General features: G+C 47.3%; 1 protein-coding gene across 1 annotated transcript in view; it reads left to right on the forward strand.

Annotated features, from left to right (window-relative positions):
* The first annotated feature begins 669 nt into the window (after positions 1-669).
* LOC126109762 (acetylcholine receptor subunit alpha-like) overlaps positions 670-26702 on the forward strand; it is a 681242-nt gene continuing 655209 nt past the window's right edge. Inside the window, exon 1 of the mRNA XM_049914813.1 lies at positions 670-800. The gene's annotated coding sequence lies outside the window, so the exon portion shown is untranslated. The remainder of the gene's footprint in view (positions 801-26702) is intronic.

Consider the following 26702-nt stretch of genomic DNA (forward strand, 5'->3'; position numbering starts at 1 on the left):
TGTGTGCAAAGTACTGGAAACCAGGTGTGAGGGGAGGGACAGAGGTGTCAGTTAGATCGCGGACATCTGGGAAGAGGGAGTAATCGAACTGGGGATCTCCGGGGATGGCAAAGACATCGGAGAGGTAGGAGGCAAAGTGATTGGACTTCTGATTCTCTCTCTCATTACAGCTCCTTTTATAGACGATTGTCATGCACGGTCACTGACGTTTCGCTGTCCTGCGCCATCCGTCGGACATTTTGTGAACTTTTTTTTTTTGTTCTAATAAAGCCCCATGTCATTCCAAGAATTTGTGTCAATTTTTACCTCTCTATCTACATTATTCCGTGGTTTATTTTTTGATCGCCCGGTAAAATACCGGTATCGGTCGTAGCCGACCGCTTTTTCCCATCCCTAGCTCGGGCAGTCGGCGTTCTCGGCTGAGCTCGGCCACCGCCGTTTCCCGTCGGTAGCTCTCGCCGTACTCCGGTGGTTTCCGGCCCGGCTCGGCGCGGCGAGCGTTGCCTGTGCCGCGTCGCGCGGCAGCTGTCTCCCCGCGGCCAGTGCGCCTGCGACCGCCGGGCGCGATGCACGCGGCGGCGCTGTGGGCGCGGCGCCTGGCGCCGACCGCCGGAGAGACGCTGCGCGCCTGGCTGCTGTCCGCGCTCGTCGTGCACGGCGCCGTCGCCGGCAACCCGGACGCCAAGCGCCTCTACGACGACCTGCTCAGCTCCTACAACAAGCTCGTGCGGCCCGTCGTCAACACTTCCGACGTGCTGCGCGTCTGCATCAAGCTCAAGCTGTCGCAGCTCATCGACGTGGTGAGTCGTCCTCCTCCTCCATCCGCTACCCTCTCCCGTATCTCGGCCATTCGTACCTTTTCGCGGCTGGGATTCACAGTCGCAGAGAATATTTAGGATCACCTTTCACTTTAAATCTTTTCACCGTACTATAAAATCCACTACATCGGTACGGACATTGCAACGCACAGGTTGTCCAAATGTGCTATTTATTTAATTTAAAAATAAAATATGTTTCTGTTACACACGAAGATGAGCCCATTATCAAGTTCTTAAAATTATTTTGCCGTCAGTCATAGTACAAAATTAGCAGCCAACGAACGTACATTGTCAGAAATATGACTCTCTCTTATATGTATTGTGCAAGGTATTTTCTTCTTCAAGGATTACGCACTTGTGCCTGTTCCGTCGTCTCTTTGTCACCGCCACCTCAATCTGGGTCTCCCTATATCTGTTCTGCCGGCCAGACGTGGGGTTCTATGTTTTATTTTCTTCAATCTTTTCATCAATATCATAAATATCTACTTCATTTCAAATATTTTCATTTCTTATACGATATTCTGAGGTAATACCTCCCACTTTCGTAAGAAATCTCGTTTCTGTTGCGTCCAGTTTGTTTTATCACTTTTTTTTATTCATATCTCATTTCCATGTAGCAATACATGTGAAACGATGGTTTTATAGAATTCTAATTTCGCTTCCTTCCGTATTTTATTCTAAACTGTTTTGTTCATCATTCTGTATATTCACTGATATTTGTTAATTTTATTTTATATGTCCTTGCCATGTAGTACCTTACGTCGCATCCTAAAAATTTTAAATGGAAACCTGCTCAAGTGGTGCTTTATTTATCATCATTTTTGAGCGTATAGGGTATTTCCCATGAGGAGATATGATTTCAGTTTTAATATATAGCATTAGTAATTACTGGTGATGCTTACCAATCTCACATAACTCTGTTTTTTGGTAGTTAGTCAGTCAGTCAGTAAACAGAGTTACGTGAGTGACACGAGCCACCAGTAATTATTTACGTTATACCACACGATTCCATACCGTGGACGGAAAAAAGTTCATACAAGAGAAGAAAATAATCTTTTGAAATGTGATAAAGATTGGATGGGTAGTTCGAGTAACTAACGAGGGGATGCTGAATCGAATCCGGAAAAAAATAAATTTATGAGAAGAAGAGATAAGAGACAGCCTGAGGCATGGAAGAATCGTCAGTTTCGTAATGGAGGGAGGCGTAGGAGGATAACGATCGTAGAGGGACACAAAGGGATGAACACAGAAAGCAGATTCCAGTGGATATCGGCTGCAGAAAGGTTCAAAAATGTTTGCACATGACAGAGTAACATGAAGTGCTGCATCAAACCCCTCTTTGAACTGAAGACCACAACAACACCGACATACCCATTATATATCTGACAGCGCTTGTTTCTTGCTTCCTTATTTTTTACTGTGCCTAGTGATATAAACTTGGTAATGGGATCATGTCTTCCCGAAACATGTTGTTTTGAATTAAATCACACATTCGGACATCTGGTGCGTCAGATCCTTGGTACAAATATGTTGTACAATGTCTTCACAACAGAAAAAAATGTACCACAGTGACTGTGCAGTACTGAAAAAATTATGCTTCAGCACATATTAAAACTTTAAAAGTAGGTACCTGTATGTACCTCACCATCATGTCCATGGAGTAATTATTTAACTTGAATACTGCGTCGATATAAAGCAAGAGATTATGTACTTCATAAAAATGACGTAAATTACGCTCACCGTTATCGTTTTCATCTTTTGTGCATGTAACTCTTGAGCTGCTACGCTCAGTATCAATGGTATTTGAAGCTGTTAGCACTGAGAACATGATAAAATGTTATACTCTTCTTTGATAAGGAAACCTGTCCGTTATCTTCATGATGTTGATGCTCGCCGCTTTGATCACAGACTAACGTTGCTACATCATATAGCGACTTTGAATCTCTCCTCTGGCGTGGACGCCGGCATTGAATTTTCTGTTTCGTTATGCGCCCTGTACAGATAAGGAAACAAATAATAAAAACGAACACATCCGTGATCTGGATGCATGCTAATGGAAACTATATACTGTAAATACACTGCAGCCCAGACTACGGAAAACACTCTTCACTCTGCAGTGGAGTGCGCCCTGCTATAACACTCCCACAGTGTTTATTTGTGGAACAGCGAGTACGTAAGAATTTGCTTATTATGTATTTCAGGTTCAGGTCACACAAATCGCATCGTTGACGACTTCGATTCATTACCAAGACATCGTCCTGTCATCTGAATACATTACATCGTAGCTCGTCAACTGAAATTGTCAAATCAACCCGTGGAGAGCAATTTTCTATCGATATACTGTGAGTTCTTATGCCTACATTCGTATACCACTACGACAGTAGTATTTCTTAAATAAGTACATATTTAAATAACAGACGTACAAGTTGCGACTTAGTTTTTGAAAGTGGCACATCGCCGTGATCAGCTGATCGTATGAATTTAAAGACTGTAATCGTAATAGAGCGAAAATGGAATTTTCTGTTAATAAATTTGTGGCTGACACACCTGGTATGAAAAAACTTTTATCGTTTACAATTTTTTTTTCTTCACAAGATGGTCACTGTGTGATCGTCACTGCGAAAGAGTTAGGTACATCTCCTCTTACAGCATTTCCATGCATATTTATACCTACAAAATTAGTGTTTATAATGTGCACCAAAATACTCGTTGTAGCTTTTCCTGTTGTTTAATTAGCTGAATTTACTTTAGAGTTTAATTTATAACTAATATTGCGATACACGAAGTGCGAACGTAGACCATGAGCTGCGCTACATATCGGTCGGTGACCATAACATTGATTTAGTATTAACATTCATTGGCTCCGTCGAGTCAACCAAAATTTCACTTCGCAAACTCACTTAGATATCTGAGTACGCTATATATGAGTGTCAGAAGAACCAATATTTTTAAGGAAGTTGCGGAGAGGGGAGGGGCACTATCACACTATAATCTAATAAGCGCTCTTTGACCCAAATTTGTGCAGTAAGTCCTCAAGAAGTGCTATTCCAGGGAGATATGAAGGAATATTTCTGTAGTTTCTAGAAAGAGAGTCGGAATATCGGAATTGAAGCTTTATAGACTGGTCGTAAGTCTCAACTGCATGGTTCAGCCGTTAAGGCGACTGCCCGCAAGCAGGAATAATTCTGGTTCGAATCCCAGTCCTCCACAAAGTTTGGATCTGTCAGGAAGATCCACGACCCAGACTATTTAATATGTTGGATCTGAATATCAGGTGTTGAACCGAACTAACTTTGATTGATTCCTGTACGTAAGATCCACGACCCAGACTATTTAATATGTTGGATCTGAATATCAGGTGTTGAACCGAACTAACTTTGATTGATTCCTGTACGTCACTTAGTCCAGAAACTAGAGAAAACGAAAACGGGAAAATGTTACTTAGGTAAGCAGTGTTCTCAAAACGCAGAATCTTGCGTCTGCAGAGTTATATCCCATGTTTTGTGCTGATTCAGAAATGTCGATAAGATAAATTTCTCGTCGTGTTGTACAACGGGTAAGGAAGCAAACAGAATTTGTGGGTTGTGTACAGCTATAACAAGAATGGAAATTTTTTATTACCCTTCATATTTTAAGAAAACTCATTTTATGACACTTTATCAGTGAGGTTTGTGAAAACTGGAAAAAAGAATACTGGTAGAAGCGCTTGATATGTGGCGCTAAGGAAGGATGTTGAAAACTGGGTGGACTGATTAGGAATTATAGACTTATATAGATATGGTATCTGTTCTTTCGAAAATGGCCGAAAGGTATTAATATATAATTCTAATTTCATTCTGGATGGCTGCAGGTTATCAGTGGTGTCTGTTCTTTCGGACATGCCCGAAAGACCAGACACCATATCCATATAAGTACTGGCAATACCGGACATGACTGCCTTCTTCTGCGCGGATACACACATATTCCCCAAACTCTTACGGGACCTGGTAAGAATGTCTTCCACGAGCAATGAGTGTGTTGGGGTGGGACACTACGAATGTAGTGTGTGGACATACAAGGTGAGAATGTGGGGTTCGCGAGAGGCGTGCGCGAGATAGTCCCTGCGGTCGCGATATCCTGTGTTTTTTTTTGTGATTTTAGGGCGCACAACTTCAATGGTCATTAGCGCCCTGACTACTCTAAGAATGCACCGCGAGGCACAAGTTGGCAACAACAACTAAAAGGGAAAACACGATAAAAGACAGACTGACCGGCATAGCATTAAAAAACAGCATCATCAAATGTCCTTAGAGAGGTTTGTCAAATTGATAAAACGAAGAACACGAGCAGCTGCTCGTGGGTCATTCGCTAAAATGGCATCGAAAGTACTTGGCAGGTTAAGATCTAGACGCAGTGTGTTAAAATCTGGACAGGACATTAAAATGTGTCTAACCGTCAGCAAGTGCCCACATGGGCAGAACGGCGCCGGCGCAGCCGTCAGCAGATGGCGATGGCTGAACCGGCAGTGTCCAATTCTTAACCGGGCCAAAACTACCTCCTCCCGCCGAGAAGGGCGTGAGGAGGACGTCCAAGCCACGGGAAGAGGTTTTAAGGCCCGAAGCTTGTTGTCTGTAAGTGCAGCCCAATCGGCATGCCACAGCGATAAAATGCGCCGACAAATGACCCTGCTAAAATCGGACGAAGGGACACAACAAGAAGCTGTCCGAGGCTGGAGGACCGCAGCCTTGGCCGCGGCATCTGCAGCTTCGTTCCCAGGGATACCGACATGGCCAGGAACCCACATAAAGCTAACCGGAGAACCGACGTCCACCAGCTGCTGAAGAGAGCGTTGGATCCGGTGTACGAAAGGGTGAACCGGGTACGGATCACTGAGGCTCTGGATGGCGCTCAGGGAATCGGAGCAGATGACATAAGCAGAATGTCGGTGGCGGCAGATGTAAAGAACAGCCTGGTAGAGGGCAAAGAGCTCAGCTGTGAAGACCGAACAATGGCCATGGAGCCGGTATTTGAAACTTTGTGCCCCGACAATAAAAGAACACCCGACCCCGTCATTGGTCTTAGAGCCATCTGTATAAATGAAAGTCATGTTGATGAACTTCGAACGAAGTTCCAAAAAACGGGAGTGGTAGACCGAACCGGGGGTAACCTCTTTTGGGAGCGAGCTGAGGTCAAGGTGAACGCGGACCTGAGCCTGGAGCCAAGGTGGCGTGTGGCTCTCGCCCACTCGAAAGGTTGCAGGGAGAGAAAAATTAAGGTGTTGAAGGAGGCGACGAAAGCGAACTCCAGGGGGTAGCAGGGCAGAGACATACAACCCGTATTGACGGTCGAGAGAGTCGTCAAAAAAGGAACGATAAGACGGATGGTCGGGCATTGACAGTAGCCGACAGGCATACCGACAAAGCAGTATATCGCGCCGGTAGGTGAGTGGCAATTCGCCAGCGTCAGCATGAAGACTCTCTACGGGACTAGTATAAAATGCTCCGATCGCAAGTCGTAAACCACGATGTTGTATGGAGTTGAGGCGGCGTAAGATGGATGGCCGTGCAGAGGAGTATACGAAGCTCCCATAATCCAGCTTGGAGCGGACGATCGACCGATATAGACGAAGTAGGACGGTTCGATCCGCTCCCCACGACATACCACTGAGAACACGGAGGACATTTAAAGAACAGGTACAACGGGCGGCCAAATATGACACATGTGGAGACCAGCTAAGTTTCCTGTCAAATGTAAGGCCTAAAAATTTGGTTGTCTCCACGATTGGGAGAGCAACGGGACCGAGTCGTAAGGACGGTGGGAGAAACTCTTTGTAGCGCCAGAAGTTAATACAGACCGTCTTCTCGGGAGAAAAACGGAAGCCATTGGCGACACTCCAGGAGTAAAGACGGTCAAGAGAACGCTGAAGACAGCGCTCCAGGACACGTGTACACTGCGCGCTGCAATAGATGGTAAAATCGTCCACGAAAAGGGAGCCTGATACATCAGCTGGGAGGCAATCCATTATTGGATTGATCGCGATGGCGAAGAGAGCGACGCTCAAAACTGAGCCCTGTGGCACCCCATTCTCCTGGCGAAAGGTGTCGGACAGGACAGAACCCACACGTACCCTGAACTGTCGGTCCATTAAAAAGGAACGAATAAAAAGAGGGAGGCGACCGCGAAGGCCCCATGTATGCATGGTGCGGAGAATACCCGCCCTCCAACAGGTGTCGTAAGCCTTCTCCAAATCAAAGAACACAGCCGCGGTCGGGCGCTTCCGCAAGAAGTTATTCATAATGATGGTCGACAAGGTAACCAGATGGTCAACAGCAGAGCGGCGCCTACGAAATCCACATTGTACATTGGTAAGTAGGCGTCGAGACTCGAGCAGCCAAACCAATCGAGAGTTAACCATTCGCTCCATCACTTTACAGACACAGCTGGTAAGCGAGATAGGTCGATAACTGGAAGGCAAGTGCTTGTCCTTCCCCGGCTTACGAATCGGGACAACAATAGACTCGCGCCAGCATGCGGGAACATGTCCCTCAATCCAGATGCGATTGTATGTACGAAGAAGAAAACCTTTACCCGCAGGAGAAAGGTTCTTCAGCATCTGAATATGAATTGAATCTGGCCCTGGAGCGGAGGACCGTGATCGGCCAAGTGCGTTTTCGAGTTCCCGCATGGTGAATGGGGCATTATAACTTTCACAATTCGAGGAGCGGAAGTTAGGTGGCCTAGCCTCCTCTGCCTGTTTACGGGGGAGGAAGGCAGGGTGGTAAGGAGCGGAGCTCGAAACCTCTGCGAAAAAGCGGCCGAAGGCATTGGAGACAGCCTCAGGGGCCACAAGGACTTCATTCGCGACCTTAAAGCCAGAAACTGGGGAGTGGACCTTAGTGCCAGATAGCCGGCGCAGGCTACCCCAGACAACAGAAGAAGGAGTAAAACTGTTGAAGGTGCTTGTGAAAGCGGCCCAGCTGGCTTTCTTGCTTTCTTTGATAATACGACGACACTGAGCACGTAATCGTTTATAATTGATACAATTCGCCACTGTAGGGTGGCGTTTAAATGTGCGTAAAGCACGTCGACGAGCACGTAAAGCGTCTCTACATGCTGCGGTCCACCAGGGGACCGGTACGCGACGTGGAGAAGAAGTAGGGTGAGGGATGGAATATTCAGCAGCAGCGAGAATGACTTCCGTGAGGTGTGCGACCTGACGATCGCAGCTTGTGAAGGTTTGATCCTGAAAGGTCGCCCTGGAAGAGAAGAGCCCCCAGTCTGCCTTGAAGATGGTCCAACTAGAGGAGCACGGAGAGGGAGTATGCTGCAGGAGATGGATAACACACGGGAAGTGGTCGCTCGAATATGTATCAGAAAGTGCATACCACTCAAACCGGCGTGCAAGTTGGGGAGTACATATAGAGAGGTCTAAATGGGAATAGGTGTGAGATGTGTCCGAAAGAAAAGTAGGGTCGCCAGTATTGAGGCAGACAAGATTGAGCTGGTTGAAAAGGTCTGCTAACAAGGAGCCCCTCGGGCAGGATGCTGGAGAGCCCCAAAGGGGATGGTGGGCATTGAAGTCTCCAGTTAACAAATGGTGCAGGTAGCTGAGCAATAAGTTGCATCATGTCTGCCCTGGTAACGGCAGATGACGATGGAGTGTAAACGGTACAAAAGGAAAACGTAAAAGTGGGGAGAGTAATGCGGATGGCAACTGCCTGCAGGCCGGTGTGCAACGTGATGGGATCGTAGTAAATATCATCCCAGACCAGCAACATAACCCCTCCATGAGCTGGGATACCTACCACAGGGGGTAGGTCAAAACGCACAGAGGTGTAGTGTGCCAAGGCAATTTGATCGCATGGGCGTAGCTTCGTTTCCTGGAGGGCTACGACGAGCGGACGGTGCAAGCGGAGCAGCAAATTCAAGTCCTTTCGGTTGGAGCGAATGCTGCGAATATTCCAGTGAATAAGTGCCGTCGTAAGAAAAGGAAGATGAAAGAAGGGGTCACCTCGAAGGCCGCTGAGGGCCTGGCTTCGAGCGAGCACTGCCGCCGCTATCAGTAGGCGGACAGTCATCGTCCATTGGGTCTATAGGTTCATCGGCCATCTCGGGAGGATGGCCGGGAGGGGGAGCTTCCTCCGCCGGTGAACGGCCAGATGTACGGCTACCAGCGGTGCGGCCAGGCGAAACGGATGACGGCCTGGGGCGGCAACCGCTGGGTGGCGCAGGAGAAGAAATGCGCCGTGGCGGAGAAGGAGAACTGTGCTTCCTATGAGCCTTTTTGGAAGGACGTTTGGTGGAAGTACCAGTCGAAGGCTGGGAGGTCGAGGTACGTAGGAAGTCTGCACGGGATGGTTCCTTCTTGAATGCCCGTGCATCTGACTTCGGGGTCTTCGTCTTAGGAGAAGCTGATGAAGGGGCTGGTGTCTGTGGGGTGATGGGAGGAAGAGGAGACGTCGACCGCGCGATCTTAGCACTGGCCGAACGGACGACCGTGGTGCTGAAGGTCAGATCGCATGTCTGGGTTGCTACCTCCCTGGTAGTCCGAGGAGAGGCGAGGACAGTACTGTATTTCCCTGCTGGGAGCAGCGCGGGCTTCCTACTAGCCAATAGCTTGCGAGCAGCCGAGGTGGACACTTTCTCTTTGACCCGAATTTCTTGGATACAGCGTTCTTCCTTATAGACAGGACAGTCGCGGGAGGATGCGGCATGGTCACCCTGACAGTTCACACAACGAGGAGACGGAGGTGGACAGTCACCCTCATGGGCATCCCTGCCACCCGCATTGGAACAAGACTGTCGAGTGTGATTGAAACGCTGACACTGGTAGCAGCGCGTAGGTGTCGGGACGTAGGGGCGAACAGAAATAACCTCGTAGCCCGCCTTGATGCGCGATGGCAGCTTAACACTATCGAAGGTCAAGAAAAGTGTCCGGGTCGGTACAAGGTCATTGTTGACCTTTTTCATGACCCTATGGACAGCCGTCACGCCCTGCTCAGCGAGGAAAGATTGAATCTCCTCGTCAGTCAATCCGTCGAGAGAGCTAGTATAGACTACACCACGAGACGAATTCAAAGTTTGGTGGGCCTCCACCCGGACAGGGAACGTGTACAGGAGTGTGGCCCGAAGCAGTTTTTGTGCCTGAAAGGCACTCTCAGTTTCTAGTAATAAGGTACCGTTACGCAACCTGGTACAAGATTTGACAGATCCGGCTATGGCATCTACGCCCTTCTGGATAACGAAAGGGTTGACAGAGGAAAAATCCTTTCCGTCCTCAGATCGAGAAACGACGAGGAACTGTGGGGCAGGCGGTAGTACTTTTGTCACTGGTGGCTGGTCACGTTTCCGTTTTTGGGCAGAAGTCGAAAGCGATGGAGTAGAATCCATTGCGGAGGAATCCCCCATGATTGCCAGCGTCTCCGATGGCGCGCTCCTTCCTTGTGGGGACCCTCTCAGAGGGCACTCCCGCCTTAGGTGAATGTTTACACCTCAGGTCACACCTCCCGAGAAACAGACGGAGGGACCAATCGGCATGGTCAGAAGGTATCAGCTCAGGCAATCACCCCTCCCCAGGCCTGGCCTTTACCAGGGGGTACGCGCGTGCCTTACATGTCTACCCAGGGCGGGGAATTACGCGTTACCCCGTCACCGGCTACGCGTGCGAACGCGTGGGTCGGCCTTCACGCACAGGGAGGAAGGAAGAAGAGGAAAAAGAAGAGAGAGAGGGAGAAAGAGGACAGACTGTCTCAAACGCCGAGGCGGAGACCAGAGAAGGCAAGGAGAAGAAGGCAATGAGAAGGCAAGGAGAAGAAGGCAATGAGAAGGCAAGGAGAAGAAGGCAATGAGAAAGCAAGGAGAAGAAGGCAATGAGAAGGCAAGGAGAAGAAGGCAACGAGAAGGCAAGGAGAAGAAGGCAATGAGAAGGTAAGGAGAAGTCAAGGGAAAGAGTAAGGAAGACAGTGAGGTGGAGAAGAGCAAAGAAAGGAACCAACAAAAGGAAGGAAGAAACGAGAAGTGAAAAACCAAAAAGACCACAATTATAGGTCGTGGAACCGTCCGTCTCCGGACGCAGGCGCTAACTACCCCCGTGAGGGGGATGGACTCCTTGTAGTCGCCTCTTACGACAGGCAGGAATACCTCAGGCCTATTCTAATCCCCGGACCCGCAGGGGGATGATATCCTGTGTGCCCTCGGTGGCTCAGATAGATGGAGCGTCTGCCATGTAAGCAGGAGAGCCCGGGTTCGAGTCCCGTTCGGGGCACACATTTTCGCCTGTCCCCGTTGATATATATCAACGCCTGTCAGCAGCTGGAGGTATTAATATAATTCTAATTTCGATTAGGAATTACGTGACTCTCCATAGATTCGGCGAAGAAAGGAACATATGGAAAAGACTGGCAAGAAGAAGTGAGAGGATTATAGGACATGTGTTACGGCATCAGGGTATAGCCTATCGTGATACTAAAGGGAGCTGTAGAGGGTAAAAACTTGAGAGGAAAGAGATTGTACTAAATCCAGCAAATACACTGATGAGCCAGAACATAGTGAGCACCTGCTTAATAGCTTGTCTGTCCGTCTTTGGAACGAAATAGATGAATGATTCTGTGTGTCAGGGATCCGGCAGTTTGTTGGTAGGGTTATGGAGGTATGTGGCATTAGCTGCCTACACACAGGTCATCTAACTCGCATAAATAACAGATCGCTGGTTTGCGTACGCGGTGATGGCGCCAGATACCGACCCAGATGGGTTCCCCAGGATTAACATCGCCGAGACTTCAACTTGAGTTAACTGTAATGCTCCTCAAAGCCTTGTAGCACGCTTCTGTCCCCAGGACGCGGACACTTATACTGCCGAAAAATGACATCGCCGTCGAGCAAGAAATTAAGTATGAAAGAATGCAGGTGTCTCACGTGTTAGCATGTCTTCGATTACTACGACAGGTCCTATTCAAGTGCAGGGGAATGTCTTTCTTTCTTTTGCTACCGCCTTTATCCCACATTGTGCGCAGGGTCAGCAGGGTTAAGTACGGAATTGGCATGGTTAATATTAATGGGTGGCCAGATGCCCTTCCTGCCGCCACCCCGTACCCCTCGGGACGGAAGTAGTGTAGCCCAGCTGTCTGCAACTAGCATAAATCGTGAAATAGTGTGAATGTTCGTCAAATGCCAGCGAGTCGTGTAACTGAGGTGGGACGGGATCAGCCCAGTATTCACCTAGTAGGATGTGGAAAATCGCCCAAAACCACATCCAGACTGACCGGCACACCGGCCGTCGTCGTTAATCCGCCGAGCGGATTCGATCCGGGGCCAGCGTGCCTACCAGAGTCCAGGAAGCAGCGCATTAGCGCTCTTTTATTATTTTTATTTATTTTTAATCTCATTTTGTTCGGTTTCCTGCATTACATCTGCTCGGGGCGGACGGCGTAAGCCACCCGTTTTAGTTCCCTGTTGGTCGGTGTTTTTTTTACGAGGTGCATTCAAGTTCTAAGGCCTCAGATTTTTTTTCTCCAGGCTGCAAACAGATAGAAACATGTGCATTGTTTTAAAATGAGGCCGCGTTCATTGTCAATACGTCCCAGAGATGGCAGCACCGTACGGCAGATGGAATTTTACCACCAGCGGCGAGAATGAGAACTGGTTTAAATACTTAAAATGGCGACGTTTTCCTTACTTGAACAGTGTGCTATCATTCGATTTCTGAATTTGTGTGGTGTGAAACCAATTGAAATTCATCGACAGTTGAAGGAGACATGTGGTGATGGAGTCATGTATGTGTCGAAAGTGCGTTCGTGGGTGCGACAGTTTAATGAAGGCAGAACATCGTGTGACAACAAACCGAAACAACCTCGGGTTCGCACAAGCTGGTCTGACGACATGATCGAGAAAGTCGAGAGAATTGTTTTGGGGGATCGCCGAATGACTGTTGAACAGATCACCTCCAGAGTCGGCATTTCTGTGGGTTGTGTGCACACAATTCTGCATGACGACCTGAAAATGCGAAAAGTGTCATCCAGGTGGGTGCCACTAATGCTGACAGATGACTTCACGGCTGCCCGTGTGGCATGTTGGCAAGCAATGTTGACGCGCAATGACAGCATGAATGGGACTTTCTTTTCGTCGGTTGTGACAATGGATGAGACATGGATGCCATTTTTCAATCCAGAAACAAAGCGCCGGTCAGCTCAATGGAAGCACACAGATTCAACACCACCAAAAAAAATTTCGGGTAATCGCCAGTGCTGAAAAAATGATGGTGTCCATGTTCTGGGACAGCGAGGGCGTAATCCTTACCCATTGCGTTCCAAAGGGGACTACGGTAACAGGTGCATCATACTAAAATGTTTTGAAGAACAAATTCCTTCCTGCTCTGCAACAAAAACGTCCGGGAAGGGCTGCGCGTGTGCTGTTTCACCAAGACAACGCACCCACACATCGAGCTAACGTTACGCAACAGTTTCTTTGTGATAACAACTTTATCAAAGTCGGAAACGTGATGGTACGCATTTCTCCTCCTTACAAGAGGCATCACAACGACGTTTCAGCAGGCAACGCCGGTCAACTGCTGTTTGTGTATGAGAAATCGGTTGGAAACTTTCCTCGTGTCAGCATGTTGTAGGTGTCGTCACCGGTGCGATGCTTGCGTGAATACTCTGAAAAGCTAATCACTTGCATATCACAGCATGTTTTCCTGTCGGTTAAATTTCGCGTCTGTAGCACGTCATCTTCATGGTGTGGCAATTTTAATGGCCAGTAGTGTACTGTTGTTACCACGTCACGTGCTCGCAACGCCATCCAGCGGCATCCAACGTCCTGCTGCGCAGTGGTCATAATGTTCTGGCTTCTCAGTGTAATTGACGGCGCTGCGTGCAAGTGCTGTTGTGGTATGAAACGGTTGGGACAGTAAGAGGACTGATGATTCAAAAAGTATTCGCTGAAAAAAAAACAATGTTTAAATTATATACACTCCTGGAAATTGAAATAAGAACACCGTGAATTCATTGTCCCAGGAAGGGGAAACTTTATTGACACATTCCTGGGGTCAGATACATCACATGATCGCACTGACAGAACCACAGGCACATAGACACAGGCAACAGAGCATGCACAATGTCGGCACTAGTACAGTGTATATCCACCTTTCGCAGCAATGCAGGCTGCTATTGTCCCATGGAGACGATCGTAGAGATGCTGGATGTAGTCCTGTGGAACGGCTTGCCATGCCATTTCCACCTGGCGCCTCAGTTGGACCAGCGTTCGTGCTGGACGTGCAGACCGCGTGAGACGACGCTTCATCCAGTCCCAAACATGCTCAATGGGGGACAGATCCGGAGATCTAGCTGGCCAGGGTAGTTGACTTACACCTTCTAGAGCACGTTGGGTGGCACGGGATACATGCGGACGTGCATTGTCCTGTTGGAACAGCAAGTTCCCTTGCCGGTCTAGGAATGGTAGAACGATGGGTTCGATGACGGTTTGGATGTACCGTGCACTATTCAGTGTCCCCTCGACGATCAACAGTGGTGTACGGCCAGTGTAGGAGATCGCTCCCCACACCATGTTGCCTGATGTTGGCCCTGTGTGCCTCGGTCGTATGCAGTCCTGATTGTGGCGCTCACCTGCACGGCGCCAAACACGCATACGACCATCATTGGCACCAAGGCAGAAGCGACTCTCATCGCTGAAGACGACACGTCTCCATTCGTCCCTCCATTCACGCCTGTCGCGACACCACTGGAGGCGGGCTGCACGATGTTGGGGCGTGAGCGGAAGACGGCCTAACGGTGTGCGGGACCGTAGCCCAGCTTCATGGAGACGGTTGCGAATGGTCCTCGCCGATACCCCAGGAGCAACAGTGTCCCTAATTTGCTGGGAAGTGGCGGTGCGGTCCCCTACGGCACTGCGCAGGATCCTACGGTCTTGGCGTGCATCCGTGCGTCGCTGCGCTCCGGTCCCAGGTCGACGGGCACGTGCACCTTCCGCCGACCACTGGCGACAACATCGATGTACTGTGGAGACCTCACGCCCCACGTGTTGAGCAATTCGGCGGTACGTCCACCCGGCCTCCCGCATGCCCACTATACGCCCTCGCTCAAAGTCCGTCAACTGCACATACGGTTCACGTCCACGCTGTCGCGGCATGCTACCAGTGTTAAAGACTGCGATTGAGCTCCGTATGCCACGGCAAACTGGCTGACACTGACGGCGGCGGTGCACAAATGCTGCGCAGCTAGCGCCATTCGACGGCCAACACCGCGGTTCCTGGAGTGTCCGCTGTGCCGTGCGTGTGATCATTGCTTGTACAGCCCTCTCGCAGTGTCCGGAGCAAGTATGGTGGGTCTGACGCACCGGTGTCAATGTGTTCCTTTTTTCCATTTCCAGGAGTGTATTACCATCATGTAGGAAAGATTTGGTGGCTGTACCGTTCTGAAAAGAGACACATGAGTTCTTCCGCGTAAGTTTCCAAGTAAAATGATTAATTATTATCTGGTGTTTCAAAAAATTGTTACCGTCTGTACTTTTACATTTGGCAAAACATTTGAGTAAATTGGAAGGGCAAGAAACCTTTTATCTTGGCACAGCTGAAAATTCCATTTTTAAGCAAAATATCTTACGGGATCATATACTTAATTGTCGGCTTCAATAACAGTCTTCTTCACGGTAAAAGATAACAGCCAAACAGTTGCAGGATAATGATTTATTTAAATCCTTGACCACGGTTTCGGTATATCTAAATATACCTTCATCAGAAGTAAAATACACCTGAACAGGAAGACATCTTAATTAGCAAAAGCGTAGCATAGGGACTGAGAAAGAAAAAACACTATAGCTTAAGTAACCGTAAAATTACAGGCACAAAAACTTTTAGTCACTTACTAAAATCACATCCTGCAGTTGAGATAAATAAAACAATCTCGGCTAAGGCGTCGTCAGTAGTTAAAATATCACCTCCATCTGTGCATCATAATTATGAAGAGAAGGTCGATGCGAACACAGCATATCATCAGTACTTAGCCTGTGAACTAGCGTGAAGAGGGTGTGGAAGCACTAGGGCAGACAGTTTCACTGATAGAGGGCACTTGTGTCATGTGCGAGACACTCGCGCACATTAAGACGCAGGGATACCTACACACGCGCATTAAAATTATTAAAAGGTGTGCTAATTCAAACGTTCTGTCCTAATAAAGAAAACACATCAGAAACATTTAAAAACATCTACGTAAAATAGAAAATATGAAACCAATTTACCTGTGTCGTAGTGTGAAGCAGATGAAGATTGCGCTACGGAACACGTCTAACACGACAGGGCACTAGTGTTATGCGCGAGAATCTCGCGTAACTTAAAAGGTAAAATACATACTAGCGAAAGCAACGAAAATGTTAAAGTAAAACGAAACCATCTGTCGTTGTGAATAAAGACATAAGAGAATCATTTAAGCATACATACACATCGAAAGCCACAAACAGCAAACATCAAAAATACGTAAAATCCCAACAAGACAGAAAAAGCGCATCTCACCAGCATCAACAGGCAAGAAAACCAACTTCTAGTCAGACAGATTATATTACATCAGAGCAAGGATGGTCTGAAACAATTTTAAAAAATTTTGTTTCTAAGCTGCACCTATTCATTAAGAATAAAACCATCTTTTTTGAGACATGCTTGAAAATCTCTAATTCTTCGAGCAAGTCCAGTTTGTAACCCTTACTCGCTTCGTGAAGCAATTCTACGTCATCCAGTTTACGTGGCGTATGCTGTAAGAGCCATAGATGTTAAGCAAACGTGGAATTATATACGTTTTCCCCATTTTTACCTAGCATGTGTTCTTTATACCTTGCTTTAATAGGTCTACCTGTCTGTCCACACCCTCTTCACGCTAGTTTACAGGGGAACTACTAATGGTATGTTGTGTTCGCATCCACCCTCTGTCCATAATTATGTTGTACAAATGGAGATGATGTTTTAACTACTGACGACGCCTTTAGCACAACTGTTTTATGTATCTCAACTGCAGGATGTGATTTTAGTACGTGACTAAAAGTTTTTGTGTTTGTAACACTCTGGTAATTTTACAGTTTCTTAAGCTATAGTGTTTTTTTATTCATCACTTCCTATGCTAAGAATTTCAACAGTTACCGTTTCAGCCATGTTTAAAATCTTGAAATAACAGTCTTCCTTGTACGTGACAGCGTCCTCATACTGTGGAACTGACTAACATTAGCCTCATTGTGGCAGCTGGCTTACTTCAGAGTGCGGACAGATTTATTTAGTAAGTTCTATATCCTTGTCTTTATTAAACGTCCACCTTGAGGGGGATTTTTGGATGGTAAAATCGATTCGGCCTAATAACCTACATGACAAAAAAGGAGAAAAAAGGTTTTACTGACTCCGCACTTGAAGTTGTTACGTTCCAGCAATGCGGAGTTAACTATTACCATCGCCCATCACAGTTTACCGGAAAGCATTTTACCAGAAAAATGTGACGCGTCCTCTTTCTTCTCATTACCAGGCGCTGCACAAAGTAGCCAACATATGTACGCCTGTCATTTATGCGTGTGTATTTTTCATTTTATTGCAGGAGTCTTCATGTGTGTGTTACAATAAAGAAAAAGGATCTCAGAAATTTTAATGAAAATATAAACGTGATAAGCAAAATTGTATTTTGTATATCTGAAGACAAAATATTTCATGAATTATGTAATATATGTTCCTGATTTTTGTACGAGAAGAATAAATTAAGAGTTTCCTAAGTAGACCTAACATTCAACACTATTTAAGTTTAAAAGATTTCCTTCATCTACATCTACATCTACATCCATATTCCGCAAGCCACCTCACGGTGTGTGGCGGAGGGTACCTTGAGTACCTCTATCGGTTCTCCCTTCTATTCCAGTCTCGTATTGTTCGTGGAAAGAAGGATTGTCGGTATGCCTCTGTGTGGGCTCTAATATCTCTCATTTTATCCTCATATTACGACTCGCAAATTTTTTTTAGTGATGAAAGACGGCTTCACTGAAATGCAGAAGATACAGGCAGACGTCATTATTTCCTAAAATAATTCGTGAGTGGCAATAAAAAGCAACACATTTAACGTTGAAAAATAAACAAACCTCATTTCTGTTATAACATTTGTTTGCTTGAAACCGGTTTTCGGCCGTCTTTAAGAAATAATTGACCAGCATCCACAACAGACAGAAGTGTGTAGGAAACCAGACATCAAGAAAGAAAGATACTTTCGAAGCAGAATCTTTGGTCGTAACGTCTGGTGAGAAACGTGAAATAGTATTAATCACCTGTATTATGTACCAATTCAACAGTGTAATTTAACATGCTTGTAGCATACTGCCTATTACTTCAGGCAAACACTTGGGGTAAGCGTGTTAGCCGGCCGCGGTGGCCGAGCGGTTCTCGGCGCTTCAGTACGGAACCACGTGGCTGCTACGGTGGCAGGTTCGAATCCTGCCTCGGGTATGGATGCGTGTGATGTCCTTAGGTTAGTTAGGTTTAAGTAGTTCTAAGTCTAGGGGACTGATGACCTCAGATGTTCAGTCCCCCCATAGAGCCAGCCATAAGCGTGTTATCTGGGTTCGAATTACGGGCTCACGCAAACTTTGCATTTGCCACGACATGTTCAGATGGGTTTCAGTTAATATGAAAAATGTGCACAGTTGATCCCGTCATTTTTCACCAGCAACTTGGAGTTTTTTCTCATTGTTTCTTTCTTTTTCTTGGTTTGGTTATCTTTTATTGTCTTTTGGGTTTTTTTCACTTAGTTAGCTGACAAGACTTCTTCATGTTATCTTCTTTTTTAAACCAGAATTATTCTCCTAGAAGATGGAAAAATTTCACTTGCGTAAGAATTTCTTTAGATATCACAGTTTCTTTTTACAATAACTAGAATTTTTAATTATTAATTCATATTAAAAATCTAACTAACTGAAAAATAAATGAAGAGAACTTTTCTTTTTGTGAAACCGATAATAATAATAATAATACACTTACGCGATCACAATGCCACAAATATAGAATACATCACATACGCATCACATTAAGCAGAAAGGAAGGAGGAAGGGGATTTATCGATATAAAAAACCTACATTATGGACAATGTTCCTAGAACCGCAACTGACTGAAAACAGAGCAGCAACGCTCCAGCAGGTCGCAGGGAACGGGCGCGGACCACAGAGGAAGCGCCTGCAGCCGTTGGTGGAGGGGGAAGGCCATAGGCGTAAATACTGGACCAGGTCCACTCAAGGAGCAGTCTCAGGTCGCACCTGATGAAGGTTACGAGCTACGTGACCGAAATATCGTGCAAGTACGACGCTGATATCCGGCAGAACAACCGACAACCCAAGATGTCAGTTTTAAAGAGTTCCTTCCACATTTATGCGTCGCTGTCACCGCTTCTCCTAGCCGACATAGGCTTCCTGGAAGGCGCCATCAGGAATCTACTTAAGGCGGCACGTCGTCGAAGCCTCTTTTACGCTCTCCAGTGATCCATCACGGCGCCCCTTCAAGGTTCTCTGTATCCCCAGAAACAAAAAAAGTCCAATGGTGCTAAATTAGGGGTATACGATGGTTGCCGCACCGTTCCTAATGAGAAGCTTATGCATAATGACGGTGGTGCAGCATGGTGCATAATCATGATAAAAAAAAATCAGGTAAAGACTTGAGTGTAAAACTCTTTACTGTTTATTCTTGAAGCACAAATTAATTGTGAATCACGCCTTTGGAGTCAAAAAAGACAATGAGCATTGTCTTAATTTTGTTCCTCATGTCTATCTTCTTGGGTGGGGTGAATTTAGGGTGTGCCACTTGTCGTTTTGTCGGTTTGATTTGGGTTAGTACTGGAAGATTCATGACTCGTCGCCTTTCACTGTCCTCACCCAAAAAGTTAACGTCAATTTAGCGGTGTTCCAAATTTCGACACTTCAGCTCTTTTGGGGCTAACTTTGCGCTCACGTTCCTCGCCCTTAATTCGTCTTTCCAAAATGGTTCAAATGGCTCTGAGCCCTATGGAACTTAACATCTGAGGCCATCTGCCCCTTGAACGTAGAACTACTTAAACCTAACTAACCTAAGGACATCACACACATCCATGCGCGAGGCAGGATTCGAACCTGCGACCGTAGCAGCAGCGCGGTCCCGGACTGAAGCGCCTAGAACCGCTCGGCCACAACGGCCGGCAATTCGTCTTTCAAAACGCAGTAAACATTCCATACCTCCATATTGCAGTTTCTCTGATGGATGCCCTCGTTGTCATCATTTTCTTGGTCACCAAAATACATTACACCCATAATGCGATCCTCACTCTGTCACTGTCTGGCAACTGAGTCTAAATCGTTAACCATGACCTCTCACTATCATGCCTGCCGGAAACCGCATCACTATAGCTCTTCTGGTTAGATGCAGGATTTCAGTCTCAATATTTTCTGGACGAACAGGTGTACACTACGTGCCATTAAAATTGCTACACCACGAAGATGACGTGTTACAGACACGAAACTTAACTGACAGGAAGAAGATGCTGTTATATGCAAATGATTAGCTTTTCAGAGCATTCACACAAGGTTGGCGACGGTGGCGACACCTACGTGCTGACATGGGCAAAGTTTCCAACCTATTTCTCACACACAAACAGCAGTTGACCGGCTTTACCTGCTGAAACGTCGTTGTGATGCCTCGTGTATGGAGGAGAAATGCGCACCATCACGTTTCCGACTTTGATAAAGGTCAGATTGTAGCCTATCGCGATTGCGGTTTATCGTATCGCGACATTGCTGCTTGCTTTGGTCGAGATCCATTGACTGTTAGCAGAATATTGAATCGGTGGGTTTAGGAGGGTAATATGGAACGCCGTGCTGGATCCCAACGGCCTCGTATCACAGGCATCTTATCCGCATAGCTGCCACGTCTCGATCCGTGAGTCAATAGATGGGCACGTTTGCAAGACAACAATCATATCCATGAACAGTTCGACGACGTTTGCAGCAGCACGGACTATCAGCTCGGAGACCGTGGCTTCGGTTACCCTTGACGCTGCATCACACACAGGAGCGCCTGCGATGGTGTACTCAACGACGAACCTGGGTGCAGGAATGGCAAAATGTCATTTTTTCGGATGAATCCAGGTTCTGTTTACAGCATCATGGTGGTCGCATCCGTGTTTGGCGACATCGCGGTGAACGCACTTTGGAACTGTGTATTCGTCATCACCATACTGGCGTATCACCCGGCGCGATGGTATGGGGTGTCATTGGTTACACGTCTCAGTCACCTTTTGTTCGCCTTGACGGCACTTCCAACAGTGGACGTTGCATTTCAGGTGTGTTACGACCCGCGGCTCTACCGTTCATTCGATCCCTGCGAAACCCTTCATTTCAGCAGGATAATGCACGACCGGATGTTGTAGGTCCTGTACGGGCCTTTCCGGATACAGAAAATGTTCGACTGCTGCCCTGGCCAGCACATTCTCCAGATCTCTCACCAATTGAAAACGTCTGGTCAATGGTGGCCGAGCAACTGGCTCGTCACAATACGCCAGTCACTACTCTTGATGAACTGTGGTATGATGTTGAAGCTGCATGGGTAGTTGTACCTGTACACGCCATCCAAGCTCTGTTGGACTCAATGCCCAGGCGTGTCAAGGCCGTTATTGCGGCCACAGTTGGTTGTTCTGGGTACTGATTTCCCAAGATCTATGCACCCAAATTGTGTGAAAATGTAATCACATGTCAGTTCTAGTATAATATATTTGTCCAATGAATACCCGTTTATCATCTGCATTTCTTCTTGGCGTAGCAATTTTAACGGCCAGTAGTGTAGTTGTCGTGATATGACCGACTGAATAGGAGTCTTACTCACAGTGCAGTCACTTTTTACGTATGTCTGACGTCAGCGTGCAATAGCCGCTCACAGACGGCAGGTAGCAAATTAGCAGTGGAGGCTGTATAAACTGTGTCGGGGGACACGTGAAACAGTGCAATCACTGTTGTAATGCGATTTATCTGACGTCCGAACGGGCATGATCATAGGCTTTCAGGCCAAGGCAGGAAGCATTTCTGAAACGGCTATGTTTGTGAACTGTGGTTGAAGTATACCGTGTAAGGCGATATGACGCTATCCGTTACAGCGCTGAGGCAGCTGGGTTGCACCACGGACCATAGATGACAGGGATGTGTCTGGGCGAATACACGTGCAACTTTGTGTTATTACGTGTCGCAGTTAAAATTCAATTTTCGTAAGGATTCAAATTCGCCGCTGCGTTAGCAGATTGCACGAAGAGTCCAACGAGAAGTACACTCCTGGAAATTGAAATAAGAACACCGTGAATTCATTTTCCCAGGAAGGGGAAACTTTATTGACACATTCCTGGGGTCAGATACATCACATGATCACACTGACAGAACCACAGGCACATCGACACAGGCAACAGAGCATGCACAATGTCGGCACTAGTACAGTGTATATCCACCTTTAGCAGCAATGCAGGCTGCTATTCTCCCATGGAGACGATCGTAGAGATGCTGGATGTAGTCCTGTGGAACGGCTTGCCATGCCATTTCCACCTGGCGCCTCAGTTGGACCAGCGTTCGTGCTGGACGTGCAGACCGCGTGAGACGACGCTTCATCCAGTCCCAAACATGCTCAATGGGGGACAGGTCCGGAGATCTTCCTGGCCAGGGTAGTTGACTTACACCTTCTAGAGCACGTTGGGTGGCACGGGATACATGCGGACGTGCATTGTCCTGTTGGAACAGCAAGTTCCCTTGCCGGTCTAGGAATGGTAGAACGATGGGTTCGATGACGGTTTGGATGTACCGTGCACTATTCAGTGTCCCCTCGACGATCACCAGTGGTGTACGGCCAGTGTAGGAGACCGCTCCCCACACCATGATGCTGGGTGTTGGCCCTGTGTGCCTCGGTCGTATGCAGTCCTGATTGTGGCGCTCACCTGCACGGCGCCAAACACGCATACGACCATCATTGGCACCAAGGCAGAAGCGACTCTCATCGCTGAAGACGACACGTCTCCATTCACGCCTGTCGCGACACCACTGGAGGCGGGCTGCACGATGTTGGGGCGTGAGCGGAAGACGGCCTAACGGTGTGCGGGACCGTAGCCCAGCTTCATGGAGACGGTTGCGAATGGTCCTCGCCGATACCCCAGGAGCAACAGTGTCCCTAATTTGCTGGGAAGTGGCGGTGCGGTCCCCTACGGCACTGCGTAGGATCCTACGGTCTTGGCGTGCATCCGTGCGTCGCTGCGGTCCGGTCCCAGGTCGACGGGCACGTGCACCTTCCGCCGACCACTGGCGACAACATCGATGTACTGTGGAGACCTCACGCCCCACGTGTTGAGCAATTCGGCGGTACGTCCACCCGGCCTCCCGCATGCCCACTATACGCCCTCGCTCAAAGTCCGTCAACTGCACATACGGTTCACGTCCACGCTGTCGCGGCATGCTACCAGTGTTAAAGACTGGGATGAGCTCCGTATGCCACGGCAAACTGGCTGACACTGACGGCGGCGGTGCACAAATGCTGCGCAGCTAGCGCCATTCGACGGCCAACACCGCGGTTCCTGGTGTGTCCGCTGTGCCGTGCGTGTGATCATTGCTTGTACAGCCCTCTCGCAGTGTCCGGAGCAAGTATGGTGGGTCTGACACACCGGTGTCAATGTGTTCTTTTTTCCATTTCCAGGAGTGTAGATGGAATTTTTGAAGAGTATCATAACGCGTTTATTCTCCTGTGGCTCATTAGTCCCGCGAGTTATAAAGACAAGGTTACGGAACTGATTGCATTTACTTACAAATAAGAACAAAACTCGAAACTACGAAGTAAACCTTAACAAAATACAATACAACCTTTGTGAACTTACCATTTCTGAGAACGCATGCTGTTAGAGCGTGATTACCTGTAAAAACCACAATAATGCAATAAATTCTCAAAATGATGTCCGTCAACATCGATGCATTTGGCAATACGTGTAACGACATTCCTCTCAACGACGACTAGTTTGCCTTCCGTAATGTCCGCACATGCATTGACAATGCGCTGACGCCTGTTGTCAGGGGTTGTAGGTGGATCACGATAGCAAATATCCTTCAAGTTTCCCCACACAAAGAAATTCGGGGATGTCAGATCTGGTGAATGTGCGGGCCATGGTATGGTGCATCGTCGACTAATCCACCCGTCATGAAATACGCTATTCAATCCCGCCTCAACCGCACGCGACATATGTACCGGACATCCATCAGGTTGGAAGTACATCGCCATTCTGTCATTACATAGGAAATCAGCATACAGTGCACCATTTAGAGTGCCATCGATAAAATGGGGGCCAGTCATCCTTCCTCCCATAATGCTGCACCATACATTAACCCGCCAAGGTCGTTGATGTTCCACTTGTCGCAGCCATCGTGGATTTTCCGTTGCCCAATAGTGCATATTATGCCGGTTTAAGTTGCCGCTGTTTGTGAATGACACTTCGTCGCTAAATAGAACGCGTGCAAAAAAACTGTCATCGTCCCGTAATTTCTCTTTTGCCCAGTGGCAGAACTGTACACGACGTTCAAATTCGTCGCTATTCAATTACTGGTGCATAGAAATATGGTACGGGTGCAATCGATGTAGCATTCTCAACACCGACGTTTTTGAGATTTCAGATTCTCACGCAATTTGCCTGTTACTGATGTGCGGATTAGCCGCGACAGCAGCTAAAACACCTACTTGGGCATCATCATTTGTTGCAGGTCGTGGTTGACGTTTCACATGTGGCTGAACGCGTCCTGTTTCCTTAAATAACGTAACTATCCGTCGAACGATCCGGACACTTGGATGATGTCGTCCAGGATACCAAGCAGTATACATAGCACACGCCCGTTGGGCATTTTGATCGCAATAGACATACATCAACACGATATCTGCCTTTTCCGCAATTGGTAAACGGTCCATTTTAACACGAAGCAAATACCGTCCTCACTGGCGGAATGTTACGTGATACCACGTACTTATACGTTTGTGACTATTACAGCGCCACGTATCACAAAGCGAAAAAAGTGCTCCAACTAAAACATTGATATTTCTTTACGTACTACACGAATGTGTTACAAAAAATTTGGGTTCCTATTTAATAAACGCAGTTGATATCCATTTGAACTATAACAGCGCCACCTAGCGGGACAACCATTGCACCATCTGGTTTTCCCCTTCAAGCTAGACAAGTTTCGTTCTTTGTGGTTTTTTCGCTTGATGCTTATTTCGTGAGATATTTGGCCCGATCACTATCAATGGACCACCTTGTGTAATGAAACGCTCTTCATAAAATAGCAGACATCCCAGTCCCACGCCTCACTCGCACGGACACATGCACACACCCATGCACGCACCACATTATTCCCCACTCTTTTACGCACCTCTATTTCAACACAACCTCCATTCAATACGAGTACCTTACGCCACTTTACGTATGTCCACTGGTCGACGTTGGAGCCAGCGGTCTTGCTGCATCAATAACCTCCCCTTCATTCAGTGCTGCTTCCCCTGGACTCCTTCCTTCATCAGGCCAAATAGACGAAAATCGGAAGATGCGGGGTCCAGGCGAGGAACCAGCGGGCAGACAACTGTGAGTACTCCAGCTGACGAATGTGCCAGCACTACCAACAGACACATCCAGCAGTGCACCGAGGGGTTTGATTGTGATCCGTCGATCACCTCGAATGAGAGTGTCCGCACGTTCCAACAGTGGAGGAGTCACTTTGCACGGTCGGCTGGCACGCGGGAAAACCGACAGGTTGGTGCGACCTTGTTGCAACGATGACAGACGCCTCGTCCAACGACATACCGAGGTTTTGCTTATTGTCAGGTCTCCTTAGACATTCTGCAAGCGCCTATGAATATCTGCGCTGCTCTGGTTTCCCGCCAAAAGTAAAAGCGTCAGCGCTCTACTTGGAACGCATCTCCGTTACAGACGCCATTTTGAAGGCTACGTATAGCACCGCTATTATTGGAACTGTAGAGGCTGGATTGGGAATATTTCACGACGTTTCCAGAATGAGATTTTCACTCAAGCGGAGTGTGCGCTGATCTGAAACTTCCTGGCAGATTAAAACTGTGTACCGGACCGAGACTCGAACTCAGGACCTTTGCATTTCACGGGCAAGGTTGGAGACGAGGTACTGGCAGAAGTAAAGCTGTGAGGACGGGGCGTGGGTCGTGCTTGGGTAGCTCAGTTGCAAGAGCACTTGCCCGCGAAAGGCAAAGGTGCAGAGTTCGAGTCTCGGTCCGGCGCACAGTTTTAATCAGCCACGAAGTTTCGTTTCACGACGTGCCACAACAAATTTCGCATTTTTTCCATCAAAATTGGTCAAGAAAAAAAATTGCTAATTGCTGCACTGCTTATAGAACGCCCCTCTACGGTTTCCTCTTCCAAAAAATTTTTTTCTTTTTGCAGAGAAACAAACGTATAGTGGTCATTAACCTAGGTTAATGTAATTTTCCAGGAATTTGATCAGAGCCTGAAAAACGGTGGGACGATGATACATTTCGATGCAGTAGATGCCTTGAACTGGAACTTCAGGCTTGGCTAACTGCCTTGGCAGCGATAATTTCAAGTATCACTGCTAGCCTTGTCACCACTGGTATACCGTCTCTGAAATTTGTACTTTCCTTCGCTACCAGTGGTCCAACAAGATGAAATATTACTTAGAAATCACGAATTAATGTATTAAATGCTATGACTGCGTAAGCAGAAGAAACTAACGATCAAAGTCCGAAAACAATTTATTGGATTGTTCCATTAACCAAAACAAAATCTCCAAGCATAACACCAACACAAAACAGTGATCCGTCTTGGAATCACAACTACATACGAGAACAATATAGAGAACAACTGAAATAAT

This window comes from Schistocerca cancellata, chromosome 12 (assembly GCF_023864275.1).
Source record: "Schistocerca cancellata isolate TAMUIC-IGC-003103 chromosome 12, iqSchCanc2.1, whole genome shotgun sequence".
Classification (NCBI taxonomy): domain Eukaryota; kingdom Metazoa; phylum Arthropoda; class Insecta; order Orthoptera; family Acrididae; genus Schistocerca; species Schistocerca cancellata.